Here is a 5,306-nt window from a genome sequence, read left to right on the forward strand (position 1 = left end):
CCTGTGCTTTGGAGAAGGGCTATCACACAACATTCAGTCAGCTGAAGATGGATTGACACAAGTGTCTATCCAGAAACTGCAAGTCATTTTTGCGTGATTTCCTTCCTTCTTCCAATTCTGTACAGTGTCTCACGTCAAGACTATTATCCTCATCAGACTTGTTCCTTCACAAGTCTAAACCTTGAGGTTATATGAAGAAGACCAACATTGAAAACTGAGAACACAATCCAGAAATGAAAAAACTGGAGGTGTCCAATACCTCCCACAGCATCTTGCCATCCCTATGACAGTCTAGTCCAGTGTCCTGATAGTCTGTCGATCAATACTGGCAGCTTGAGGTTTTTTCCCCTCCTAGCATGGGTCTTTTGTTTAGTGGCAGCATGACATTTGGTCCACAAAGGTTAGCAGCTGTCCTCATTTTAAACGCTGATAAACTTAAGACAATTCATAAATAAATACAGCAGGGGAAGCTAGCCCACACTGACAAAAACTTCAAGGACCACTGAGTTCACGAGCACCTTTTCATTTGGGGCTCAGTCTCATGTGGAGAGAAGGGCATTACAGAACTTTCTCCTCAAAGATGCTGAACATTGGTATCGAATGGACAAAACAGTTATTTATCGAGGGATGTAAAAGATCCAACCCTAAGGAATCCAGGATACACACAGGTACTTTAGAGGTATACTTTTTAAAGTGTCCTCATTATCCCTTTCAGCTTAAACTGTCAATCATCTCTGAGAGCTCAAGCAGAAGGTCATCTTCATCTTTCCGAGGATCCAAGTCCATCCCAGCTTCTAATTCACCCCCTGAAATTTCCCATATTAGTTTATCCAAGTCATCTTCCACAGAGTGGAGGCTTTCTGGTCGGGGCAGAGCTGAGGCAGAATGGATTTGTTGCCCTCTGGGATGAGGAAGGGCCAGATCCTTCTGCAGCAAGGGTTCTGAAGAAGCTTGGGCTGAAAACAGCACAAAACTGTCTTTTGAATTTTCCATCTCAGTCATGGTGATTGATTTATCCTCAGAGTTCTTGGTGGGGCTTCCCTGCAGGGCGCTGCTGAAGGGCTTCACCTCTGCCATGGGGGCAGATTGCACCTCCACAGCCTCGCGTTTGGGAGACAATTTGGGAAGTGATACAACCTCGACCACAGATGGCTTCACATTTACTTTGGGGTTGGCTTTACTCTTTTTCTCCAAAGTCTGTGCTGCACATTTCACATCCAGTATTGAGTCTCCGATTCCTGAGGTTCCTACCTCCCCTCTCTGGGATGACTCCGTGTGGAGCCGTTTTGCCAGGTGCCTAGTGATGCCGGATACAGGAGTGAGCACCCGCTTCCCCACCACTCGGGTAGAGCAAGAAGCCTCATCTCCACGCTCAAATGACAAGAGTGGTTTCTCCTTTTGTGACGTTCCTCTCTCCTGCTGTCTCTCTGTGTGTTTCTCTTCGACAGTGTCACATCTGTTGGCTGGAAGTTTTGTGGGGTCACTTACGGTCTCATCTGAAGTCTCAACAACCTCCATCTTGGACACACTGCTCTGGGAAGGAGCATCACCACTGTCTTCAAGTTCAAGTTTTTTCTCTTCTTTTGCACCTGCTCTCTTGGGGATGCGGAGAAGCCTCTTCGGCCTTGGGGCAGCCTCAGCTTGAGGTCGGGAGTTGCCACTACTCTCACAGCTTTGCTGCATCCTCAGGGCCTTCTCCAGTTTAATCTCCTCTAGTGTCTTAACGCGCACTTCCTGCATAGACCTGGCTCTTCCTGCAGGCTCCTCTGGTTGTCCTCTGCTAACAGCAACAGTTGGCAGATTCGCTGTCTCTTTCACTTCAGTACCTTCCCTTAGCTCGAGGCAACGGGGATCCTTTTTGGATTTCTGTCTTTCCATTTCCTGCTGCCGAAGTTTCTTTTCAGCCAGGACCTCAGAGAAGGTTTTGATCCGCACTGAAGAAGAACTTCCTGTTCCTGATGAAGAATCATCAGCTCCTGAAGGTTTTTCTGTCTTCAGTTTAGTTGGCAGTTCTCCACGTTTCTGACTGGCTCTTTCTAGAAGAATCTCTTCTAAAGTCTTCACGTGAATCTCACCGACTTTATGAACTCGCATTTTCTTCGGTGCTTTATCAATGTCAGTTTCTGATGCTCCCACTCTTTTACCCAGCCTCTGTGCAAGGCTTCGCTTTAATGGGGGATCCGAGTCACCACCCCCTGAAAGCTTTTGTTTCCCCTGTCTCTCACTAAGACTCAGTCTAAGCAAGGGCTCTTCCTGTTTGCTTGATAGAGTTACCGTCCTCACCACTGTCTGAATCTTCTTCTCAGGGCCTGGATTGGACTGAGGCTGATGTAAAACCCTGGAAACTCCCGAGGAGACACCTTGCTTTTTGGATTTTTCCTTCATTTTCTCTGATTTAATTTCCTCAAGAGTTTTTATTCCAAAATTCAAATATTCACCTTGCTTGAAACTGACTCGAGGACTGCAGGCAGAAACAACTTGTAATCCATAATGGATGTCAGGAGTTGGATGCAGGGCAGATGTTATGTTTTCATCACCCTCCTCAGAAAACTGATCATCATCTTCATCATCATCGTCATCTTCATCATCATCATCTGCAATATTGACTATAACAGTCCGATGTGTGGAGATGGGAACGTTTCCTGAATTCCCTACTTCCATTTCACTCCGAAGCTGAAGGGAGGAGTCAGGTTGAACAAACACCTTGTTCAGGTGAACTGTCAGCTGGCTTCCCTTTACTTCTTCTTGTGACTCAGACACAGTGGACAACACAGTTTTGCTTGGAGGTAGGAACACTCCATCAATGTAACGACTTCTGGTGTGATGGAAAGCACAATTTAGTTTTTGACATCCCATTGGCTGATTTTCCCAATAGCAAGGAATTTCACTTCGTCTTTTGTCAATTTCCATGTGGCGAAATCTGCACACCCGTCGAAAACAACGGCCTTCTTGCCATAGAGTGCAGACACTTTTGTTTCCTAGTGCAGCTTCACAGTGACGGAATGGGCAGCTGTCACCTTTGGTGCATGTAGAATAGAAATAAAAATAGCAGTCTTCTCCCTGATGAGGCATACTGGCCAACAGTGGCTTCCTGGAACAAGCACTGCTTCCTCCAAGTAATCTTGAAATGAACTTACTCTTCCAATGACAACTCAACCACAGAAATCATGAGTTGGTTGCTTTCAACAGGGACACCCGTGTCTTCACTCAGTTCCAAATTATTATGTCTTTTACTCACACTTAATACTCGTCAATTTCCCAGGAGTATTTTTGGGCAGGGAATATCCCCAAATCATGGAATAGAAACTTAACTGAACCAATGAAAATGTCTTCGACTTCTGAGTGCTGCCAAGTCTTTCTCTTTTCTTAGCTGCAATCGCCCGCTGTCCTCACATCAGGTGAACAAGCAGAAATCCAAGACTTCTAGGGTCGGAAGACACTTTTTAAAGTGTTCAACATCCTTAATCATGAAAGAAACACAAATTAAAACTACTTTGAGAGTTTGTCTTACCCCAGTCAGAATGGCCAAGATCAATAACACAAATGACAGCACGTGCTGGGGAGCATACAGAGAAAGAAGAGTCATTGCTGGTGAGACTGCAGAATGGGATTGACACTCTGGAAATCAGGGTAAGGGTTCTCAAAATCCTGAATAGTGATCTGCCCCAAGATCTAGCTAGACCACTCTTGGGCATCTACCCAAAGGACTCTACATCTTACTCCAGAGACGCTTTCTCATCAGTGTTCAGTGCTGTTCTATTCATAATAGTCAGAAGTTAGAAACAGACTAGCTGTCCATCAGCTGATGATGGATTATCAAATATGTGGCGTATTTACATGATGGAATAGTTTCTGGCTGTTAAAGAAAATGATATTTGTAGGTAAATGGATGGAGATAGAAGCAATCATCCAGAGAGACCCAAAACCCAAGCCCGAAGAGATACATGTTGCATGTTAGCTCTTTATGGGGATGTTAGCGTTTGAACGTCAGGGTTGTGCATCTCATTTAGAATAATCACATATATAAAAGGAATTTTAATGAATTTACCATAACATGGGGGGAGATAATGGCCCAACTAGACATCATACATACCAAGTAACCTGCCCCCCAGGATCAGGAGTTGGGTACATTTTTGTGGACTCATTAGTCAAAGGGGTTCTCATAGATCCCTCAGACACTACAGGCTACTGCCAATGTAATTGGGTACCCTCCACACTCTGAAGAAGTTGTGCTGGTGCCAAACTAGAAAATATTTCAGTCCTGCTGGTTAGAGTTCAGAGGGTTGGAAGGTACTCTACCTGATAGCATCAGAGAAAATTCATCAATATTCACACCCAGCTACAGACCCTGGAATGACAATAGCAACCTGCCTATAAGCATCGTCGTGCAAGAGAGACACAAGTGTCTATGGGAGTAATCAACTGATTTACTTTTTTATTGGACAAGGCCCACACCAAGAGATAAAACCCATACCAGACACTGTGAGAGGCTAGGACCTGAGACTTGAGGGGTCAGGAACCCTAAGGGCAAACCCAGTACTACTAGTCTATGAAAGGAACACAGCAGCAAAAGGACTCCTAATGACATATTACTGTACCCATAGATCAGTGCCTTGCCCATCCCACATCAGAGATGCTGCTTGCAGCAGATTGTAATTAACACAAGCCCATGGGTGTACAATGTGCAGGGAGGGAGAGACCTTGGAGCATTCAATCCTAAATGGGATGCCTTTATCACACCCTCAGGGATCCATGAGGATGTGGAGTTAGAATGACTGTAAGAGCCAGAGATGATGAAATACACAAAGAAAATAGTGTTTTCCAGACACAACAGAGCTGCTGCACACAGGAACTACATCCACAAGACACACCCAAGTTAAAGCAAGACCAATCTCAGGACAGAGGAAGACAAAGTGCCACTCTGAATCAAGAAAATATTTCTAAATGATACCTATGAGGAGAGGACCAATAAGTTTTCTTCCAAATACAGTGACACTGGTACCCACTCTCTAGGGTAGGCCTTGTGCTCAGGAGTAGTTGGCCAGAATAAAATGGACTCCATAATTTTGTGTGTTTCTTTTGTTTAGTGGGTTACGCTGGTGTGTGTTTGCCTCTGTGTGGTCTTTTACAGAAAATAAATAAATAAATAAATAAAAGCCACCTGCTGCCGGAGTTCCCAGGAATCTGAGAGACTCTGAAGAGTAGGAAGCATTGGAAAGGAGTTTGCAGGGTCTGAAATAGCTCTAGAACAAAAACAACAAAAATAACAAAACAAAGGCTAATCATATGGGAAGATGCTTTTAAAA

General features: G+C 44.6%; 1 pseudogene; it reads right to left on the bottom strand.

Moving 5' to 3' along the window:
- Nucleotides 1–685: 685 nt before the first annotated feature.
- On the bottom strand, nt 686–3,072 carry LOC114638156 (annotated as a pseudogene).
- Nucleotides 3,073–5,306: the final 2,234 nt, after the last annotated feature.

The sequence above is a fragment of the Grammomys surdaster genome, unplaced genomic scaffold, assembly GCF_004785775.1.
Source record: "Grammomys surdaster isolate TR1022 unplaced genomic scaffold, NIH_TR_1.0 125513, whole genome shotgun sequence".
Lineage (NCBI taxonomy): Eukaryota > Metazoa > Chordata > Mammalia > Rodentia > Muridae > Grammomys > Grammomys surdaster.